Here is a 24,932-nt window from a genome sequence, read left to right as displayed (position 1 = left end):
GCAGGCTGCTCATTCCCTCACCAGGAAAGCAGCCCACAAGACAGAGGCCTTAATGGCAAAGATCACCACACATACGAGGTTGGACACAAGCACAGAAGGGTAGCTTGCTGGTCAACTCCACCTCCCCTTTTCCTTTACCTAAAGATCTTACCTTGGCACTGAAGATTCACACCCAAAAATGTATGTAGCAGGTGCAAATTTCATAAGTCACAAACTCAAGGGTTTTCTCTCTAACAGTGTTTCATTTATTTATCAATATCTCATTTCTACCTGATGTCCAGAAACTGAATCTTACTAATTTCAGGAAAACGTCAAATTCAGTGATAACCCTTTTAGGTTTAAATCTCAATCACATTTGGGATTTCTCACCCTCCTGTGGCTTCTTGCAGCTGATCCTAAGCTCCAGGGAGGAGGAAGAAACAGAGCTTGTGCAATGCTCTTGTGGCCCAGCGTGGACAGGAACAACTCCTTCTCCGGCCTGCTCTAGCTCCATTCTCTGCTCTTATATAGGCAGGCCATGGGTGGTCTGTTTATCTTCCCATGCTCTGCAAGAAGGGCCCTTGCTGGACACCCAGCTCTTGGCCTTCCAGGAAAAACCTAGAGATTGCTCTGGCCATCTTTTGCCTGCACATACCTCATCCACCATCAGTTCTGTTCCACCACTGCCCCCACCCTGACAGGTTGGAAGACTTAACTATGAGTCTTGTTGAGTCCCTGGGCCTCATCCTGGAAGCAAGTCCTCTCCACCCTCATATTCCCAAATATAAAAGGAGAGTCCAAGAAGAAGGAAGGGTTATTTCCCTCCCCTGAACCTAACACCCTACCTCCTTTCCTGTAAATTTCTTCTCTCCTGCAAGAAAGAAGATACATCTCCTAGATGTTTTCACCTTCTTTGTCTAAGTGAAGACGGGGAAAATATAAGGTCCATATCAGAACCTGAACCCCTGTAAGTTTAAATCTAAGGGAGAAGGGGGATGAGGGATGGGTAAGGAGTAAGTAAAGGAACTGCGGAAATAACACAACCCACAAAAATAAACCTCCGTATCTCATCACACCCTACTGTTACATGGGGCCCTGGAACTACATTTACAGTGTAAAATAAACAGACACACAGAATGAGTGAAAACACCATCAACTCTGACTTTTCGTTAAGAAAGAGCCCCACAGTTACACTTCCAGTGAAGCCCCTCTGCAGTAGATTTCAGTCTTCCTTATCTTGCCATCAAATTGTACCAATTGTCAAGAAATCATCTCCTAATTGATTGTACTAATCAGAACCACCACCATTACATGGGACAAAGCTCTGCCCCCAAGTGACTAAAGAGGGCCCTTACTGATTTGCAAAAATGCCGGTTTTAGGCACGATGGCAGGGCCACAAATGATGTTGTCAGGGCTCAGTTCTCCATCTCTTCGTTCTACATCCTGCTGCCTGACTTCAGTCTATCTTCAGTGCTATGCAAGATAGTTGCTGGCATGCTGGCGAGGATGTGGAGAAACGGGCACCCTCCTGCACTGTTGGTGGGAATGTAAACTGGTACAGCCCCTCTGGAAAACAGTGTGGAGGTTCCTCAGGAAACTAACAATAGAACTCCCCTATGACCCAGCAACAGCACTGCTAGGAATTTACCCAAGGGATACAGAAATGCTGAGGCATAGGAGCACATGTACCCCAATGTTCATAGCAGCACTCTCCACAATAGCTAAAACATGGAAAGAGCCTAAGTGTCCATCAATGGACGAATGGATCAAGAAGATGTGGTTTATCTATACCATGGAATACTACATGGCAATGAGAAACAATGAAATCTGGCCATGTGTAGCAACATGGATGGACCTTGAGGGTGTTATGCTGAGCGAAATAAGTCAGGCAGAGAAAGACAAATATCATATGTTTGCACGTATAGGAGGATTAGGAGGAACTTGACGGAGGAACAAGCGGGAGAAGAAGGGCGGAAATGGTGGGGGAAAGGGAGAGAGGCAAACCATGAGAGACTCTTGAATGCTGACAAAAACTGAGGACTGGGGGGGGGGGGGGGGGGGGGGGATGGGCATGGAGGAGGGCACTTTGGGGATGAGCACTGAGTGTTATGTAGAAACTAATTTGACAATAAACTATTTGTAAAAAAACAAAAACAAAAACAAAAACAAAAACAAACAAACAAACAAAAAAAAAGATAGTTGCTGGCAGCCCCAAACTCACATGCTCCTGATTTAACAATCCCAGTGGAAAGTGATAGGAGTTGACATAGCTCTAGCAGGAAGTCCCATGGAAGGTTCTCATTGGCCTAGCTAGAGGCCCATGCCTCATTCTGGACTAATCACTAGTCAGGGGGTGCAAAATGGAACAGGTCTTGCTCAAAAAGGAGGAGTTCTGTGGCCAGGTGGGGAAGGAATGTTCCAGGCAACTAATGACAAATGTCCACCAACCTGATGACCCCATCATGATTCTTTCATCCCTTTGTACCAACAGAGTAACTATCTTAAAGCATAAATGCTCGTAACTCCTTACTTCAGTCGTCAATCCTATATTTAATAAATATGTATTGAATGCCCACTATGTAACAAGTGCTGGCTAGGTCTTGAAAATAGCAAGAAATGAACAGACAAGGTCCTTCTTGTAGGGAGCTTATTTCTAGTCCAAGCACCCCTTCCAAGGCCTTCCAACCTTTCTCTGCAGCCCCATTTTCTTCTCCATACGGCCTATTAGGCCACAGGGGACTGGCCACCGTCATCTGTCTCCATGCCAGTCCATGTTACACCATCAGTCTGGAACAGATTTGCTCATCTATAAATACATTTGAAATATTTCCCACCTGCTGTACCTTTCAGAGTTGAGTCATCCCTCAAGGCCCCTCCAATGTCTTCTCTTCCAGATGCCGTCCCAATTGTCCCACTTGAATTACTCACTCCTCCATCTGCAATCTCATAGCACTGGAGTTTTCACCCCAGTGTAGCACACATTCCATTCTGCTCAGGATCCTGGTTATTTGCATGTCTGTTTTCTCCAATGAATTGCAATCTCTTGGAAGTGTTCTTTAAGTCCTTTGATTCTTCCCCCTCACAGCCCAATTCAGTGTATGTACATAGCTGGTGTCCACTAAATATTAGTTAAATGAAACAGGAAAGGCTAAGCAGAAAAGTATTTTAATGCTATCTGCAATGCCCTCACCTTGGCCATTTGCTGATGTTGAGGTAGGCTGTGACACACACATAATTATAATTCAGCTCTGAGCATCTGTGGGGTAAACCAATGTGAACACCATCATCAGATTCCCCACTTCTAAACCTGCTCTCTCATAACTTGGCAGCAAAGCTATGTGACCAAACATGGAGTGGGATTTCTTCTGTTGTCCCAGAATTCTGGTTAAGATTCAAATCTGGAGGCAACATTCTTAGCTCAGAAAACTCCCAGGAGTGAAAGTCCTTCGTTCAAGACTGACTGAAAGGAGTCATTTTAAAACCAGCCCTATCAACCCCAATCATTCTAAGAAAGGCACTGCATAAAAGAAGAGGTCATTGGTATTTGGGCAAGGCCATCCTTTCTAAGAAGCTCATTAGAGACAGAAAATGCAGTGATTCCCCTCCCTGATCCAAAGAAGGCAGCTGACATGAAACTTCCTTATAAAAATTGGGGTGTCTGTAGGAGGAAGGGAATGAATGTCTTTACGTAATTCAGAACTGAAAAATTTCTACAAAACCTCATGAAAATAAGGTCCTCTTGTCTTCGCAGACAATCCATGTGGTCTGTCCTCTACTCTGCTTCCCAGGAAGTCCATGGACGTGAGTACATGTGAACATGATTTAGCCTCTCTCAAGACCCTGTGAGGCCAAAATGGAAATGATACTCTCCATAGCCAACGTTTACATAGCACACCGTAGTTTTTAAAGGCTTCCACATATAGTTGCTCATTTGATTCTCACAGGAAATATAACTTACCCTAGGTTAGACAGCCAGTTTGAGGTAGAACCAACTAGAACCCAGTTGTCCTAACTTCTAGGTCAGCAAGTGCTCCTTCCACTGGAACACAGAAACAGGACTCTCTGCTCATGCAGCCAGCATGGACATGAAACCAGCACACAGGCTGGTATATAGTTGGATGGTGCTGAACCATCATATTCCCATCACTACTCCTCCTTCAACAAAATCTGGAGAATTTTTATAGAAAATGATATTTCCATAGGCAGGATAAGGGCTGTCTACTTTGTTGCAAGCTGTGGTCTAAGCCCATCACATCCATTCTCCCTAATCTTTTTCAACACTGAGAAGTAGGTATCATGATCTGTCCTTCATGGATGAAGAAACTGAGACTCAGAGAGGTTAAGAAACATACCTAAGCTCTCCCAGCTAGGAAGTGATAGGACCTCCCCCAGACAGGATTGCTCTACCTCAAAGTCAACATTCCTCCCCCAACACTGGATGTGCTGTGATTTTAGGAGACTATTCTTACCAAGTGGCCTGAACCTTCTCCCTGGGGGCCACTCTTTTGGGTTGCATAGTTACGTGCAATGCTCAAATAAAAACCAGTTAACTGAAAAGTAACATAACACAAATAGGGGTAAGGAAGACCCTGGAAAGATGGGATGTTGGACAGATGCATTGTGATGAAGGACAGAAGGCTGATAGAAGGTGTGGAGGTCCCACCCAATGGGACCAGGACCCCAGGGTTAATGAGAGGGTATCTGGAATCAGGACAGAGTTGAAGATATCCTGAGAAGGATCAGATGCAAGAAATTTCTACTCATTCAGGTTTGCCCTCAACCAGCCTTCTTTTCCAGCATCAATCTCTGGACAAATTCTATGGCTGCAACATTGCTTCTTCTGCTTCTAACATGCTCTAAGAGCCACTAGCTTAAGAGTAAAAAGAATCCTCCTCCTGAGTGTGTCACCAAGACCAGTATCCCTGCACAAAGCCTTGGATGCTTTGTAAGCACTGAGTGGTTTAAATAGTCATTGCATTCATACATAGCCCTTTTCCATCATCATGTTTTATATGGCATTAATTATTTTTCCTTTTCTTTCATTGAAAAAGCTTTCAACCAGAGAGAATTCTAATTAATTTGAGGCAAGAATAATTTTTCTTACATCTTGCTGCTTCCAGTATGTGATTAAAAGGAGCAATTTCAAAGTGGGCATCTTCAAACCTCTCATGTAATATTGAGTGGCTCTGCTAAATAGCTTTTAGATGTGCTGTTCATATGTTTTTTTGATGAGAGTTGGTGATGGTGTTAATTTCTGATAGAATACTACAGATTGCTGGGCTCTGTTTCTAACTAAGAGATATATTTGCACAAAGGGAAGGGCTCTAGCATCTCATTTAGTCAGATTTCGCTATTTTTGCCACAATTTTGTTCATGGTCTCTTCCCTTCTGTGCACTCCCTCACAGATTGCCTTGAGATATATTATTTCACATACATGCATTTTATCTTTCCAAAGGAACTGTATTCTTCAGAGTGGGACCAGGCTTTTCCCTAACATCATAGGTTGCATTATCTTGGTGAAAGTACCAACTCAATTTTGGTAGCTCGAGTAGAAAAGAGAGATCATTTAATTTTATAAAGACTCACACATGTTTCATGGTCTTAATGGTGGACTGGCACCAGAAATGGAAAGACATTCTGACTCCAAGAGTGTATGCAGGATCTGGCTATGATTCAAATCTTAGGGGTGCCTGGGTGGCACAGTTGGTTAAGAACCCAACTCTTTTTCTCAGCTCAGTTCTTGATACCACAGTTGGGAGTTCAAGCCCTGTGTTGGGCTCTGCACTGGGCATGAAGCCTACTTTAAAAAAAAAATCTGAGTATCATCGGCTCTTTGAAGGTTATTAAAGCTAACGGTGTGAATGAAATTGTTTAGAAAGGGGCATAATGTGAGATGGGAATGAGAAGTGGGGACAGTTCTTGAACAATACATTTTAATGGTTAGATAGAGGAGAATGAGCCCCCAGAGGGATAGGGAGAATGCTGAGCTAGAGAAAGAATATAATAATCTTCTGCATTGGGGAAAGCATGATCCAATGCAGGTCAACTCTGTTCAATGCTGCTGAAGAGATAAGAGAAGGAAAGATGTCTGTTAGATTTAGCTACACAGAGACCTTGGTAAGAAACATTTCTGTGGAGCTATGAGGATAGAAGCCAGGAGTGGGTAAGGTATGAGGGCCAGGTGAAGAACTGGAGAAAGCAAATGTAAGTGAGGCTTTCAAGAAGTTTATCTATGATGGGGAGGAAAGAACAAGGATAATCGATGATGAGGGACACAGAATCTGGAGAGGTTTCTCTCCCATTTTTGGAAGGACTCCATCACAAAAATGGAAAAGTTCAAGGTATGTGGTTATAGAGAGCATCTTCTTTAAATATGTATGCTCCTCTCCCCAGCCTCACCCCCACATATACACACAAGTTATGTGGCAACACCAGTCTTTGGTCTTTCTAGCAGAAAATTTCTCCAGATAAAAAAGTAAAATCCAAAGCTATTCCTTTGACATCAATATACAACCCAGTTATCATGGCTGGCCAGCCAATTGCAATGATATTCATATTCATTCATTGCAATTTGCAATGATATTCAAAACCCCTCTCCTAGAAAGCATAGGGAATGCAAGTCCCAATCTCACGATGTAAGGATTCCCAGTGTTCATATGGTCTTTGTCCTATGAAATCTCAGAGCGCTGAATTCCACCAGATTTCTAAACCATGCTTTTTGTCTCTTACAAAAGGAGTACTTCTGTGTATTTTTAAACAGTAGTTTGCACCACCTACTTAAGCTCAGACAGAAAGGCCTAGGTGAATTGTGACTATTCATCAACTATGGCAGAAGTGGGCTCAGACCCCATATCCCCCTGAGGCAGGCTGGGTCTTCTCACAAAAAAGATGAGCCGCTTCAATCTCCTCCTCACTTGACAGCTTTGCCTTCACCCTCAACTTGCAGAACACAGAGTTTTAGTTTGAAAAGCTTGATGGGTTACTTTCCCACATCTCTTTCACATCCACCAGTTTACAGTGGAAAACTGGAGATCCAGAGAGGGAAAATGACTTAGCCAAGGGCAACCAGCTAGATTGAGCCTTAGTCCTCCCATCCTCAGGCCAGCACACTTGTGTCTGCTTCATGTGTCCACAGGTGCAACAGATGGGCCTGGGTGCTTCTGGCAGTTCAGCAGAAGGAGTAAGACCTCCTTTTCTTAAAAACCTGACTATCTCCCTTCAAGCCCCACCTCCAACCAAGAACTTGATATTGCCCAATTTGCTCCCTCTGGGAAGAGCACTAGGTTCTTAAGCTATAAATATAAGTCCTGTGAGGTTTCCTCTCAGAGCTGAGATACAGCTAATGAAGTCTAATATCTGTGCTAAGTGTGAACTGAAAGAAAAGAGTTTTATCTTTCAGGCCCATCAAGGGGAGGGTCATTTTCTTTCCCCAACCTTAATGACCCAACAGAGCCTTTCAAGAAAGAAATCTTCACAAGTGGAAACTGTTGAGGCAAGAGTGATTATTTCTGATCACCATGAAAGCCCCCCTAAATTACCATATCTAGTGCTGACTCAGTGAGGAGGGCAGCGTCACCTTCCTACCCCATTTTCTCCAAAGATGAGATGGTTCTTGGGTCTGCCAGCTTATATTGGCCACCAACACAGGTCTATGCCCTTAGCAGTGGCCCCAATTTGGTCCCTTCATCCTTCCATACTATGCCTGAGACACATTTTTCACCAGTCTGGAAGATTTAGTGGCTTAATTTCTCCTCTAAATCCAACTTCTCAAAGGCCTACAGCCCTCTGTTCCCTGCCCGAACTCTAGGGACCTCCATCACAAAGTCTTGAAAATCATTTTTGCTAGTTAGACAAAGCAATGTTACTTGAGCCCTTTAGACCAATAGCCCCCTGTGCTTTGCTGCCCCTTCTCCCTTAAATCTTTGCAACCCAACTCTCATCATTAATATTAAATGGTTCTTTAAGGCTAAATCTCAAGTGCTTTGTCTAATCACCCTGCTTTCATTTCTCTACAGCATTTGACACATTTAACAACCTCCCCCACCCTCCACACACCTTTGAAATTCTCTCTTCCTGGTTTCTATAACTTTCTCTACAACCTTTCTGCCACCTCTATCTTCTGCAGTCTGATGACTTTCAGACCCTTCCTTTTGGATATTCTCAACCTCAACACATCTAAAGCCACCATCTTTAGTGGTCTTCCTCTTAAACCTACTTTCCTGTGTCTTGAATGTCATTATCATCTCCCAGCCTAGCAGGCTGGGTACCAAGGAGTCATCTTTGACTCCTCTCTATTCTCAGCCCACACATTCAATTAGTCCCCAAATCCTATTGATTCTTCCTTCAAAATATCTCTGACTTATGCCATCCTCTTCATTACCACTCTGTCCTCTTCTTTCTAACCTATCTTGTCCATCATTGATGGGTTAGTCCCTCTTGCCCACCACTGATGGATCCTTAAAATACTTACCAAGCCTTACCAACAGCAACTCCCACTTCCCATATGACACTAAAGTCCTTGCTCTAAATTTAAAATCTTGGGGCACCTGGGTGGTTCAGTCAGTTAAGTGTCAGTCTTCCACTTAGGTCATAATCTCTTGGTTCATGAGTTCAAGCTCCACATTGGTCTTTTGCACAGAGCCAGCTTCAGAGCCTCTGTCTCCCTCTCTCTCTGCCTCTCTGCCTCTCTCTCTCTCTCAAAAATAAATGTTAATAAATAAATGTTAAAAATAAACAAATAAAAGCCCAAAACATGCTTGCCCTATCCTGCTTAATCACCTTGAGTTCCCATTCTTCCACAGCATGAATTCTTGGCTGCAAACTCTACTTATTATATTTCTACCTTCAGGCAAATGAACATGATTTACTAGTTTCCATTGCCAACAAGTTGATGCGCTACTCTCTTTCCTGGAAACACCCTCCACTCCACTCCACATTGCCCCATCTTATTCATCTTGTAGGGTCCTGTTGAAGCCTCATGTCCTCTCTTGTGTACCTGGCGACAGACACCTGGTCAATTGGAACTATAACTCTTCTTGCTCCTGCTGCTGATACTTTTTATGTTACTACATAGTACTAATTATTTTATGGTGGGTGTAACTATTCACCTCAACATATGTTAAAGATTTGTTCTGACCAAGTCGCTAAAATAGAGAATACAAAAGGTGGGAAGGGGATACAAAGATTGTTTTTAATGGTCTATACCACTGGCAACTTGGGGGTGAGGAAAAGGTTTTAGTCTTCCCATAATTTCCTTCAGCCATCCCTTGCATTCTCTCTTTTTTCCTTGATAAACAACAGACATTTATTTCTTACAGTTCTTGAGTTGGGAAGTCCAAGATAAAGGACTGGCATATTTGGTGTCCAGTGAGTCATTACATGGCAGAAGGGATATGAGAGTTCTCTGGGGCTTCCTTCATAAGGGCATTAATCTCATTCATGAGGGTTCCACCTCCATGACCTAATTACCTCCCAAAGGCCCCACCTCTAACATCATCACATTAGGGATTAGGTTTCAACATATGAATTTTATCCCCCTTCATTCTTTAACATGGGTCATCGATGTTTTCTCAAGTTTAGGTAAAATCTATAGAGCCTGTCAAGATCCCGCTTTCCATTCCATCTAGATAGAAATTCTGAAAACCTTTCTTGTCTATTTAGACTAAAAAGGAAAAATATGTTAACATATAGAATTCATTTACTGGTCACAGTGCAATATAATTAGGTATCAACAACAAAAATTTAACTACAAAAAATACCTATACTTTGTTAAAATGCAATAAAGTGGAGACCAGACTTGAAAATCCTCCAAGCAGACAAAACCATATAAGCCACATAAACAGAACTAGAGCCATTTTGTTTTATTAATGCAAACATAACTTAACTTACATTATTTCTTATAACATAAAATCATCATAATAAATACTTAAGTCATCTTCCAAAAAATGATGTTAGAAAATGACTTTTAAACAATCCCTTGCCCATCTGAAAACCCCCTTTGTATACCCAATCATTATCAAGGTTAAACAACTTCCTTATTTCCACTTTATAAGCTACACTGTAACATCATACCCTTGAGTTTCATATCAATTTTAAATTTGAAAGCTACCAGTTTGTAAACTGTTCTTATACCCATAATAAATTCTTACTAAATACTATTTTATTGATCTGGTGGTTTAAATGTGCTATTTCTGGATTTTCAACAGTTTCTGGCATCAGAAATGAACTCCAAAGAAGAGTCCCAGTGACTCCCAAGGCTGGTGAACAACCAGGTATAGTAACCTCAGAACCCATTGTTCTCACCGTGTTCTTAGTGACAATGGAGGTCAAGGGTGGGTCTCTCAGAACTGAGCTCTGCTCCCTTTGCAATGGGGACTTCTCCAACTTTTGGTAAATACTTGTATTTTGTTTGCTGAAGCTTTTTGGTAATTTACCCTATTCTGTTCCAAAGGGGGTGGAGGACACATCATTCCCTGTGTTTTGGAACAGCTGTTGGAAAACAGGACCCATCATAGTTAAGTCTCCTTAGGGATTCTAAAGGCAAAGATGGGTTCCACCTGGTCTTAAAAAAAAGTGTTCCTCCACCTCCCTCCCAAACTCCTACTTCCTATGTGTATACCCACATAGGGAGGATCTTGTGTCATTTTGGAAAATGGGTAAACTTTTGGATAACTTGGAATTAAAATGACTGTTTTGGGGAGCCTTGAACTTAGGTAAGTGTCCACCTCAAGAAAAGAGGATTGTACCATTGAGAAAAGAGGATCCCAAAACTCTGGGAGACACTGGACTGCATTCTTTGATTGGTGTGCAGAAACCTCTAAAAGACAAAATGACTCCGGAAATACCCTCTTTAAAAGAATCCTTAGAAAATTCAAATAATAAATATTTAGTATAAAACCTTTGGCTATCTGAATGGGTACTCTTAATTTAGTCCATCTTCCAGAAACACAATTTGGATCAAGCTATTATTTTGAGTTTTGTATTACTGTATCTAAGAAAGTGGCAAAAAAAAAAATTAAATGAGAACTATTACAGCTGTGCCAGTCTCTTTACACAATTACATATATCTATATATGTATGTGTGTCAGATGTGTATGTTAATTTTAAAGAGTTCTATATAATTGGCTTTAAAAAATAAGCACTTACATAAGTTAAGTATTCCTAAAATTCTCAGAAATATAGGAGCTAATTCAAATGTTTTTCAAGTTTACACAATTGCAGGTAATCTTTGAAAAATAAAAAATAGTTCAGGTGTCTGGGTGGCTCAGTCAGTTAAGCATCCAACTTAGGCTAAGGTCATGATCTCACAGTTCATGAGTTCGAGCCCCGCGTCAGGCTCTGTGCTGACAGTTCAGAGCCTAGAGCCTGCTTCGGAGTCTGTGTCTCCCTCTCTCTCTGCCCTTCCCCCACTACCGCTCTGACTCTCTCTCAAAAATAAATAAACATTAAAAACAATAGTTCAGGGGCGCCTGGGTGGCTTAGTCGGTTAAGCGTCCGACTTTCACTCAGGTCATGATCTCGCGGTTCGTGGGTTCAAGCCCCGCGTCGGGCCCTGTGCTGACAGCTCGGAGCCTGGAGCTTGTTTCGGAGTCTGTGTCTCCCTCTCTCTCTGACCCTCCCCAGTTCACGCTGTCTCTCTCTCTCTCTCTCCTAGAAATAAATAAAAAATGTTAAAAAACAACAACAACAATAGTTCAAGATCAAGAAGATGTGGTTTATCTATACAATGGAATACTACATGGCAATGAGAAAGAATGAAATCTGTTCATTTGTAGTAACATGGATGGAACTCGAGGGCGTTATGCTAAGTGAAATAAGTTAGCGAGAGAAGGACAGATACCATATATTTTCACTCATATGTGGAACAGGAGAAACTTAATAAAGGACCATGGGGGTGGGAAGGGGAAAAAATAGTTAAGGAGAGGGAGGGAAGCAAACCATAAAAGATTCTTAAATACTGAGAACAAACTGAGGGTTGACAGGGGTGGAGGAGAGGGGGAGGGGGGTGATGGGCATGGAGGAGGGCACTTGTTGGGATGAGCACTGGGTGTTATATGGAAACCATCTTGGCAATAAACTATAAAAAATTAAAAATATAGTTCAAGTTAATAAAAAGAGGCATGTCTTCAAGATTTGCAATGTTAAATGTAATGCAAGCATACAAATTTTTCTACCTGGGTTTCTTAGTCAAATAAGCTTATACTATCTCTCTGTTACAAAGTTTGTCAAAAAGAAAAATAACTTAAGAGGATGTTAGCTGTTAATGTCTAATCCAGACATAATTGTTAAAAACAAGTAATTTAAATAGACGTAAATAAGATAAAAGTTTACACTAAGTTAAATTACAGATTCTCATTAAATATCCAGATAATTTCCAAATAAGATAATGTACAGAAATATTAATTGCTAAACATAGGTTACCTACTTCTGGCTTCTTTTTTGTTGAGTATTTCCTGATAAAAGTCTCACTACTCACACAAATTTTTTTTTTGTAATAAAAGTCTACTTGAAGAGCTCTATATATAAGTTTCCCACAAACTATTTTATGAAAATACTTATCCTGAGATGCTCAAGGAAATTATGTAGTAACATGTAGAATAAACAAATTTCCATTTCAAAACTTCCGTTCTGATAGCATACAAAAAGTATGGCTTGCACTTAAGTAGTATGAGATCATCAAAAATGCCAAAGGCACTACCAGCAATACTTTGCAGCTTTCCTGGGGAAAATTTCTTTACAGATTTTCTTTTTACACTAAGGAAATAGTAATGTTATGCTGAAACTCGATATTTGCATACAATATATTCACTAACAACCTCTTGCCCCCAAAAAACAGCCTAACTGAAATCAGACAAAAAGAGCCATCCTAGGCTCTTTTTTACATCCTTATCTTGGTTGGTACTTTTTATAATATCAGAACCAACAGATTAGGAATATAACAAGAATATTTATTTTCTCCTTTAGGTGGGGCTCCTCATAGCCTCACACTGTCTTCATGCTCAAGCCTCCACTTTTCACAGCAGGCTCTACTAAATGACTATCTTCTGACCCAGCGAACCCATCAAACTAGACTCGGTCACTTCCTTTCAGTATGGAGGCTATTATTTACGAATACCTTTACACTCCATTTCAGTAGAAATACAGGTTTAGAGTGGAAAACGTCTTTTAAACATAATTATAGAGTCCCTTGGTATAAACAGTTCTATCTACACACACACACGCGCGCGTGCGTGTGTAATGTTCTTGCCAAAAACATTTTCCCAACTATTTTGCTTTACATAACACCAAATATTCAATCAAAATAATTTCCAATAACACTCAAACTGCTTTCCTTTTTTATTTTTTAATTAAAAGGATAAAAGAATACTTGAGGCTACTAAATATTCATTGCTAAACATAAGTTTATCTACTTTTGGCTTCTTAATTTTTATAGAGAGACCAGAGATATTTGGGTCTATTAATAAGTATGTTTTTGCCACATTAAAAAATTATACTATGAAAATATATTCTCTAAAATATTATAAGTTTAATATTTTGTATTAATAAATTTTCTAAGCTACTATTGAATGCTCAGCCGCTTGCTTTCTAACTTTCCTTGGAAAGTCAAAGTCACTAATGAAAATTTATGAACATATGTAAAAATATAACTATTAGAAACAATGAGAGCAAAAGGAAACGGTTTTGTATACAGAGTATGACAAGAAAATGGCATGTTTCTATGTGAAGAGAATGCAAAGAATACACGATGTATTTTTTTAAGTAAGTTTTCCTTAAAAAAATGACTGGCTGTTTCAGAATAACAAAAAGAAAAACAATAAGATGAAACATAAGTGAATATAGAAAACTGCTGAAGGTTTGTAGGAAAAAAATTTTATGTTGTGAGGTCAATGTGGGCTAAAATTGAGTGGAAATATTTTTAGGGATTTTAAAATAAGTTCAATAATATTCTGATACAAACCTAGAGTTTAGTTTTACCTCTCTTAAAATCACAAAAGTCTGCTTTTTTAAAAAAAATTTTTTTAAATTTATTTCTGAGAGAGAGAGAGACCCCATGAGTAAGGCAGGGTCAGAGAGACAGGAGACACAGAATCTGAAACAGGCTCCAGGCTCTGAGCTGGCTGTCAGCAGAGAGCCCGACAAGGGGCTCAAACCCACGAACCATGAGATCATGACCTGAGCTGAAGTCGGACGCTTAACTGACTGAGCCACCCAGGCGCCCCCACAAAGGTCTGCTCTTAATAAAAGATTATATAAGGTTTTCTTTACCTTTAATGTAATCGTCTTAGGAAACAAAAAAATTTTTTCAAGTAAGCTCTACACCCAATCTAGGGCTTGAACTCACAATCCTGAGATCAAGAGATGCACACTCCACCGGCTGAGCACGCCAGGTGCCGCAGGACACAAATAGTCTTCATTTCCTTGAAACATTTCCTAGGTTTCACACGGTCTTTATCAGGTTTTTTAATTACTTAGAAAAACTAACTCTTAAATATTGAAAGAGCTAAGATTTTTTTAAATGTTTTATTTATTTCTGAGAGAGAGAGAGAGAGAGAGAGAGACAGTGTGAGAAGGGGAGGGTCAGAGAGAGAGGGAGACACAGAATCTGAAGCAAGCTCCAGGCTCTGAGCTAGCTGTCAACACTGAGCCTGACGCGGGGCTCGAACCCACAAACCGTGAGATCATGACCTGAGCTGAAGTCAGACGCTTAACCCACTGAGCCACCCAGGCGGCCCAGAGCTAAGATTTTTTTTTTAAACTATGTAACTTTCTGTATTTGCCCTTGAGATTTTTTAAAATATAATTTGTTGTCAAGTTAGCTAACATACAGTGTATGCAGTGTGCTCTTGGCTTTGGGAGTAGAATCCCATGATTCATTGCTTACATACAACACCCACTGCTCACCCCAACAAGTGCCCTCCTCAGTGCCCATCACCCATTTCCCCTCTCCTTCACCCCCCCTCATCAACCCTCAGTTTGTTCTCTGTATTTAAGAGTCTTATGGTTTGCCTCCCTCTCTGTTTGAAACTATTTCCCCCCTTCCTTTCCCCCATTGTCTTCTTTTCAGTTTCTCAAATTCCACATATGAGTGAAGACATATGATATCTGTCTTTTTCTGACTCACTTATTTCACTTAGCATAATACCCTCCAGTTTCATCCACATTGTTGCAAATGGCAAGATTTCATTCTTTCTCATCATCGAGTAGTATTCCATTGTGTATATATACCACATCTTCTTTATCCATTCACCAGTTGATGGACATTTGGGATCTTTCCATAATTTGACTATTGTTGAAAGTGCTGCTATAAACATTGGGGTACATGTGCCCTTATGAACCAGCACTCCTGTATCCTTTGGATAAATTCCTAATAGTGCTATTGCTGGGTCATAGGGTTAATCTATTTTTAACTTTTTGGAACTTCCACACTGTTTTCCAAAGTGACTGCACCAGTTTGCATTCCCGCCAACAGTGCAAAAGGGTCCCCCTTTCTCTACATCCTCGCCAACGTCTGTTGTTTCCTGAGTTGTTAATTTTAGCCACTCTGACCAGTATGAGGTGGTATCTCAGTGTGGTTTTCATTTGTATTTCCCTGATGATTAGCTTAATTGACACTTTGGCTGAATAGATAAATAAGTGTTGTTTCACAGTGACCTGTGATTCTATTTGATTAAGCTTTTTAAACCTTTTAATGTTTTTAACAAACTTCCCAAAATCAAATTCTGAATGAAGTTTTTTTGACCTTGAACTAACTTAGTGATTTTCCAGAGGGTCCTTGGAAGATCTCAAGGGTCCTTGCTCTCTCCTTTTACAAAAAGAAAGGTTAATTAATTTAAACGTATTTGCTGCTAAACTGCATGGGAAACATTATCAAATAAGAAGTGATACTTAAGTTTCTTGTGTTATATTTATATGGATATATACTACTAACATAAGTTATTCAGAAATGTATATGAAATTACTAAAAATCTGATATATCCTGGTATAGTTTTATCAGTCACAGCCCCAGCTATTATTTTATAATATTGTATATCACAAAAATAACCAATTTACTTATCAATTGCATCATTTTTAGTGAACTCTCACCAGAGCTTTAACCATAGCCATTTTTAAGTCTTTTCTCATTCACTGTTATTATTCTGCTCCTGATTCTTTTCTGAAAATATTTACAAATCAACTACAAGAAAAATGCTTCATCTTCAAGTAGATTCACGGACAATGCTCTAGAATACAGTACTCTAGGATACAGGTTCCTGATAACTTTAAGATTGTAACACTGAACTGGGTAAAATTTTCTTGAACTCTATGGAAAAATTGCTTGATTCATAAAGCTGCTAACCCAAGATCAAACAAACATGAATTAATTACATGAGACTGGATGAACTGATGAAAATGGTATAATTTTTGTGAGTTCATTTAAAATATATCTGGTTCCTGGGGCGCCTGGGTGGCTTAGTCGGTTAAGCGTCCAACTTTCACTTAGGTCATGATCTCGCGGTTCGTGGGTTCGAGCCCCGCGTCGGGCTCTGTGCTGACTGCCAGCTCAGAGCCTGGAGCCTGTTTCAGTCTGTGACTCCCTCTCTCTCTGACCCTGCCCTGCTCACGCTGTCTCTCTCTCTCTCTCTCTCTCCTAGAAATAAATAAAATTTATAAAAAAATAAATAAATAAAATAAAATATATCTGGTTCCTTAATGTTTCGTTTTCCAGGTTTAAAGGACTCCCTTTCCCCTTTCTTTGTAGCTACCTCTAATTTACAGCAATTTGGTAAAGTGTAATTTTGCAAACAAAGATTGAAACATTTAATTTTTTCTCCCTATCTGATCCTTCCAGAATTCAGAAATTCATATTCAAGTTTCTTGTTTTTCACGACACTATATGTATTTACATAAATTCAGTAAGAATCTGTTCTCTTTGTAATGGTACACAATTAGGCAAGTCCTTATTAGGCAAGGATTAGCTTAGCTTGACTTCTTTGCCTAGAGAGACTTTTAAAGGTCTAACCTGAAATTCCTTATTATCAGACAATCTTAAAGAACTAATGTTGACTTTATGAAGCCAATAAAGGTCCATGGATATTAGCGAAGCTTTGGCTGAAATGTCCTATTTGAGAATATGCATAGAATCATTATTCTTGCTACCTTTATATAAATAATCAAGCCAAGTTTAATAAGATTAGACTTATTTTTACAAATTAGTTTCCCTGTAATTATCTTTGATTAAAATGGGAAGACCATAGGGGAAAAAATTATGTTTCAATAGAAAAACTACAATATATGTACTCATGATCAGATTCTAGTTCTGTTTCTTGTCTATAAAGTTTTATCATCTACCTGTAAACCTCAGATAAACTACCACAATAAAATATGTATAAACAACCTTCATGTCTGTTGCTATATAGACCAATCAAAAGAGTTCACCAGAACACCCACAGACGTCATCAAAGAATCAAACTGCAAATCAGGAAAACCCATCAGATTGAAACTGCCATCCTCACTCCATCATCTAAACTTGCTCAAAACTTAAATGTAGACATTTTCTCAACTGGCTGCCCTCCAAACTCAAGAAATTAAGTATATAATTGCTCCAACTATTAATCTTTGTTTTTCTTTCACTTCCACAGAAATGCCTCTTAAATCACCTGATTGTTCACATCTTAAAGAGATCATATAGGAAGAAGTTCAAGTGCAACATCCCTTCCTCAAATAAAATATGCTCATGTTCATCTTCTCCTAAGTAATCATGAAGATATGTGATTGCATATGTTGGACCTATGTAAACAACTCAGAAAAACTGAGAGCCAATTACATATTATTTAGAAAAGTATAGGTTGACTTAAACCCAAATCTTAATATAAGCCTTTTTATTTATTTATCTGGCTAAGTGTTGGCTCCTGGGGATCTCTGCTCTGGGGAATTTTTCAATCCTGGGCTATTAGCCTCTTTGCAGCCATCATATCAACCTCCCTAGAGGACTTACCTAAAACCTCTCCAGGGTTTTAAATGCCGCTCATAGGTCAAATGTATCCTTCAGGATTAGACAACTGAAAGAATCTAAGGATGGTTATACAGATGATGAAAACAGTGACTACATGACCCTCCATCCCAACTAGTCAACTGCTGGAGGCACCAACTATGTGATTCTCCATCTGACTACATCAACAACGGTATCTGAGAGTAATGCTGTACTGGTTAGTCACACACCGAGTTTGTTGAAAAGATGGTCAAAAGAGGAGAATCATTAAATAAACTCAAATGGAGACCAGGCTTGAAGATCTCCCAAGTAGACAAAACCACTTAAACCATGTAAGTAAAACTAAATCCAGTTTATTTCAGTAAACATAAGCAAAACTTAACTTAGGTTATTTTTCATAAATACTTCTGATGATCATAAAAGAAACCAGTCATCTTCCTAAAATGGTATGAGATACTCACTTTTATCCAATTCCTTGCTGGCTGGAAATCCCCATTGTAATAACCAATCATTGGAAAGGTTAAATTACTTTCTCATTTTCACTTCATAAGCCATCCTGTAACATCATATGCTTGAATTTCATAACAGTTTTTAATTTTAAAGCTCCTAGTTTGCAATCTGTTTTTATATATATACACATACACATAAAATTTTTACTAAATACCGTTTTACTGATTTGGCTTTAGTTTTTCTATTTCTGGATTTCTGGTGCTTAAAAATTTCAAGAGATTTTGAATAACTCCCAAGCTAAGAAGAAACACAAGCAAATTACAAACTATTTATAACTCAAAAACAAGAGTGCTGCCTGGAAAACTTTATGGGATGCAGCCAAAGCAGTACTTAGAAGCCAGTGAATACCAATAAACCTATTTATTAATACAAAAGATAGATTGAAATGAAATGAACTCAACTTTCAAATCAAGAAGAGCAACAACAAAATAATCCAAGTAGAAGGAAGAAAGTAGAAAAGATTTTTTAAATTATAAATCAACAAAATAAAACTGATCCTTTGATGAGACCAATCTTTGGTAAGTGTGACTAAAAAAGAGAAAGCACATGAACACAGGTACGTGAGGAAGACATGAGGCTAACTTTCAGACACAAAGGCAAGTTCCTTAACTTTGTTCAGTACAGGAGAGACACAGATAATAAAATGTATCTGAAAGTTCAAAAGAACATCCACTGACATATCAAAGACAATCAAACTGCAAATTGGGAATATCTATCAGATTGAAACTGACATCCTCATTCCACCAACTAAATTTGCTTCAAACTCAAATGTAGACATTGTCTCACCTGGTTACCCTCCAAACTCAGAAATTAAGTTTATTATTTGCTCCACCTATTAATCTGTGTTTTTCTTTCATTTCCATAGAAGTGCCTCTTATTATTTTTTTTAAATTTTTTAAATGTCTTATTTATTTTTTTGAGAGAGAGAGACAGACAGCATGAGCAGGGGAGGGTCAGAAAGAGAGGTAGACACAGAATCAGAAGTAAGCTCCAGGCTCTGAGCTAGCTGTCAGCACAGAGCCTGATGTGGCGCTTGAACCCACAAACCAACCATGAGATCAGGACCTGAGCCGAAGTTGGACGCTTAACCGACTGAGCCACCCAGGAGCCCCGAAGTGCCTCTTATTAAATTACCTGATTGTTCACATCATATAGGGGTCATATATGAAGGAGTTCATGTACAACATCCCTTCCTGAAGTAAAATATCCTCAGTAGATAATAAAAAATCCTGCCCCACAACTTCCTGTCAGAATTCAATGAAACAGCATATTCACGGGACTTACCACATTGCCTGGCTCATAGAAATAGTACTAAGCACTAGCGACTATGATGTCATGGACTGAAACATACAGAGCAGTGACTCTCAGTCCTGGCTTTACATCGGGACTCCCTGTGGTAGTTTTAAAACCTCTTACTGATTGACTATTTCTATTATTAAAGGCAATCTGATTTTCTCATAGGAGGAATCACTTTGATAACTCTCCAGGCTATATTGTTAACACAACCTTGCTTCATAGGTGTTTCCAAAGTTGGGAAGGTCTGATTTCATCATCTTTTTCCCCCTAAATATTTCTTTGGTTTCTTGTCATGTAAGCTTCAAGACTGGGAAAGGCTGAAATTAGAAAACTTTTCAACATTTTCTTCCTTTTTCTTCTCTACCTCCTAAGGGTCCATATTCAAGGATTTGGTTGAAGGCCTTGTGAAGGCCACAAAATAAAATTTTAAAAAGTGAAGCTGTCTTAGTTCGGGTTCCCCCAGAAGCAGATCCTGAGACAAGAATTTTCGTGCAAGTAGTTTAGTTGGGATACTGCCTCAGGAAACGTCTGTGGAAGAACAGGAAATTGAGCCAAGGAAGGGAAGGAGGCCAATGAGATGCATTAATGCCTCAGTTGCCACTGTGCATATATTAACATATGAATCCCCTTTCCACTATTTGCTAGTCACGGTATCTGTCATGCCCCTGCTCATCTTTAAAATAATAATAATTTAAAAAACTATTCTTTTGTTTATGACAATGAACTAACCAAAAAGAGAGAGGCCATCAATCACAAAACTAGCAGGATATAAACTTCTAATGAGCATCTTGGGGTTGAGTGTTTATTTTTATTAGATTCAGATGCGAGATATCTTTTTTTCCTGAAATACAATAACTAAGAAATGAAAGTAATGGCAATACTGTGATTTGTAGGATCCCTTTAACTTCCAAAAGCTTGTTTTATTCACTTATGCATTCATTCAACATGCTTTTATGGCAGAGTTACATTTTAAAAGAAGCAGTAAGCTCTGGAAAAGGTGAATGAGATAAATATTGCCTTTAAAAATTCCTGAAATTACCGATAAAGCGCCATATACATGGTCTGTGCGTTTCCCAAGTAGTTGGTTTGTGTTTAGACACCATGTTGTATTAAAAACATGTATCTTTAAACATTAGGCTGATAATCACATTCAGCACAATGAGATGCTCACTTGAAGAGGAGCTCAAGGAAACAGAAACTGACAAAAGAATGGCAGATCCAAGGTTCCTGTCTCATTCTCTCTCTAGTGCAGGAATCACCAAACTTTTTCTGAAGAGGACAAGATGCAAATATTTTAAGCTCAGTCTCTGTCACAAGTACCCACCTCTGCCATTGTAGCGCCAGAGCAGCCTTAAAAACTAAATATAGGGCACTTGTGGGGATGAGCACTGGGTGTTATGTGGAAACCCAACTTGACAATAAACTGTTAAAAAAAACTAAATATAAACGAATGGACAGGGCTCTGGCCCACTAAAACTTCATTGACAAAAACAGACATTAGGCTTGCACTTCATAGTTTGCAGACTGCATTCTAGTTGCCCATCTATTGCCTAGGATGGGAAAACAGAATCACAGGCACTATTTTGGTGGGGTTTTTTTTCTCTCTCCTTCTCTGTGCAGCTAACTTTACAGAAATTCAATAGCTAGATGATGCCATTCTACTGAACTGAACACCTACATCAGAAATGATGCAGGGTACCAAGACGAAGAAAGGACAAGATCTTGCCCTCATGGAGACCTTAGATAGGGAAGAGGTAATTGTCCACTAAAGATTCAAAACTTACTTTTTCATTGAATAGAGTTATCTCCGATGCAGCTGTCCATCTGCACAGGGCTCTCATTCTCAGTCTCTTTTGCCTCTAGGTGGAACCATTGATTTCACCAATGAAATGTGAGCAGAAGTAACATGAGTCACTCATGATCCAAGATGGCGGAGAAGCAGGTATGCATCCTCCATGCATTCATCTTGTGTTTTCTGGCTGGGTGTATACAGTTCCAGGGATCTAGGGGATGACAGAGCTACAACAAAGAAGGAATTTGGGTCCCTCAGTTCCAAGTGATTGATAAATACACTTTAATTGGGCTAAGCCTCTAAAACTTGACAGTCTTACTCATCATGGCCACTATCATTACCCTGACACAATAGACCAGCAGAGAACACAAACTCTATAAACTGTCCTCACCAAGTGTAGTGAGAACTATGTAAACAATGTGCCACGATTGTACTGAAGAGGGGGTGACGGGAAAAACAACTTCTACCTGGGAATTCAGGAAATATATATCAATCAGCGAGCCTCGAAAGATTAGTCCATCTGATCTTCACAACCCACCCTGTCAACACAATTAGACACATTAAGACTCTGAGATTCAGTATGGCTGAATGACTGGGACAGTCATTGGCAGAGCCAGGACTCCTAATCAACTACAGTTCTCTTCCCCTTGCCTGGCACTATCTCAAACCTCTTCCTGGAGAGGTATAATCTGGACAGTTGACTGGACCGGCCATGATGGTGTTTAACCAGAAGATGCGTCCCCTGTTCCTTTGTACAAGACAACTAGCTACTGCCCTACTTCTGGAAGCAATCTTGCTCAGTGATTCATGAATAAGACAACCCCTTTCATTCCTTAGGAGAAAGAGCTAATCAGGACATGTGACCTTGAAGGGTCTTGTCCACAGGCAAAGGTGCTCCCTGCAGCACAGGGTCTGTGCCCACCGCAGATGCTGACCATCCCTCTTACCGCCCGACAGCGAGCCTGGCAGCGTGGGAATAAAAAGGCAGGCAAGAGAAGAGAGCATGGCAGGGAGGGAGGAAGAGGGGTCATTAACTGTTTCTATTTTTCACTTTGAAAGCTTTTTTTGACACATTAAGGAAAAGAATTTTAATACATCTGCACGCACTAAAGAGCCAGTTTCCCCAGTGCAATGTTCCCTGTTCCAATATTCTTCCTGGCAAGATAAAGCGGCCCACACTTCACCTTGCTTTTTCTTGTCCCTGAGCATCTCAAAAGCAGATTTCTTCTTCTTCTACTTCTTCTCCTTCTTCTTCTCCTTCTTCTTCTCCTTCTTCTTCTCCTTCTCCTTCTTCTTCTTCTTCTTCTTTTTCTTCTTCCCCTTCCCCTTCCCCTTCTTCCTCTTCCTCTTCCTCTTCTTCTCCTCCTCCTCCTCCTCCTCTCCCCACCCCCATGGAAACAACAAGCACTATGACCTCCAGGATGAATATACACACCTCCCCTGATATACACACCAGAACCCACAGCTCTCCAGACACTGCTTTTGCCCGTTTGAATTATGCTGAAAACGAACCCCTCTCCTTTATACTCATGCAAATGTACCACTTCAAGATGCTGTGCAAACCCTGCATCACACGAAAACTGTATCTAAACCCACAAGTCTGCGTCAAAGAGCAGGAGAATTCAACCAGAACAGATTGAATTAAGATAAACAGCTTTAAAAATACATTAAGTGTTCAAACTCGTTCCCCCCACCCCACCCCTCCCTTGTTGGTATCCACATACACAAACTGATTGGATCAGATGAGCTTAAAACTAGCTGGAATGCTGAAGGGAGGGCAAATTGCTGTGACCTTTCTGGCCACAGGTATCAAACACCTTTAAAATCTACATTCCCTTTGACCCCATAATTCCATTTCTATGAATTTGTCCTACGGAAATAATCACACCAGCAGGCAAGGGCTTATATACAAGAACGTCCATCAAAGAATGTATATAATAGCAGAAGAAAACAAACAGAAAAACACTTAAAAATCCAACCATAGGTAATAATAGTTTTCTGAACTACGCTTCCTATAAATGAAACCATATGAAATCATTTTAAATAATACCGTTTATATTTAAGGTAGAAAAACACTAAGCAAAAGCCAATTTACACGACAGTATACAATCTGTAGAGAGTATGGGAGCTATATAAGAAATTTATATTTTGGCTTTCGAAAGTCTGGAAAAGATGTACAACCAAATATTCAGATATTCACGGAAATGTGATGATGTTAATTTTTGGCTTGCTCATCTGTGTTCTCTCGTTTTTCTTTAAACATATTACTTGTACTACAAAAAGTAATGAAAAAAAAAATGAACAAAACTAAGTGCAGTGTTTCTAGGATAGTTCTGATCACCATGGTGGCAACTACCTGGAATGGCCGAAGTTTTCGCTAACCTGTCAGTGGCTGCAGAATTAGAACAGAAACACCCAATTCAAAGTATACGAACTTAATGTTTAAAATGTCTAATCCCTGCCTGCAGGCTTCTCAGGCCCCTTGTCAGGACACTTCCGTGAGACTTTATCACACAACTATATATTTTCTATTTTAAAATACAGGCACAATAATTGGAAAATACTTCTATTCTATTCCACTCTTCTCCAGACAGACAGAGAAACAGGAGCCCAACAGAAAAGGGTCGACCATGGAGTTTAGGGGGGTTTGTTGTTGTTAAGCAGGAAGAGCAGAGAGAACAAAGAATAACCTTCAGTCGACAGGCCATTTGATGGATGCTCCGGCCATCTGAAAGAGGCCTGCAGCACCTTGGTCCTGGGACATCAGCCAGGAACCAGTCAGCAGTGAGCGACCTGCAGCCCAGAGCCCCCGACACCAAGCTCCGCTCAGCAAAGGCTGGCTTGGTGGCGTAAAGAAAAGCTGCAAGATTCATCTGTTTAATCAGCAAGCTCCCAGATGATGCTTGCAGTTTGATATGGATCATTCCAGCCTCCCTCAAATCGATCAACAAGTATTGATTGAGTGCCTACTGTTTGCCGGGCTTCACGCTAGGCATTTTGGGAGATTCAGAATGAGTACAGAACAAGGTCTCTGTCCTCTTCAATTAGCGCTACAAGCCCACGCGTAGCGAAGTGGGAACTGCCTGAGTGTGACGATGGGAGCTGAGGAAATGCAGAGGAGGGGGCGCACTGAGATCCAGACACAGGGCGGGGGGGGTGTGGATCACTAGTGGAGGAAATATGAATATGAATGAGGGGAACACTAGCTACAGTAGCAAATCACTCTGAAATATCAGTGCCCTGACACAGCAGAAGCGTACTACTTGCTCACATGCAGAACATTGGGCATCAGGGAAAGAACCCTCCTCCATGTGGGCACTGAGGGTCCCATGCTGCTGATTCCCTTATCTTCACCACGTGCCCTTCAAAGCTACACGGGCCTTTG

Source organism: Hyaena hyaena, unplaced genomic scaffold (assembly GCF_003009895.1).
Source record: "Hyaena hyaena isolate Hyena2069 unplaced genomic scaffold, ASM300989v1 scaffold_47, whole genome shotgun sequence".
Taxonomy (NCBI): domain Eukaryota; kingdom Metazoa; phylum Chordata; class Mammalia; order Carnivora; family Hyaenidae; genus Hyaena; species Hyaena hyaena.
This window is presented reverse-complemented; position numbering follows the sequence as displayed.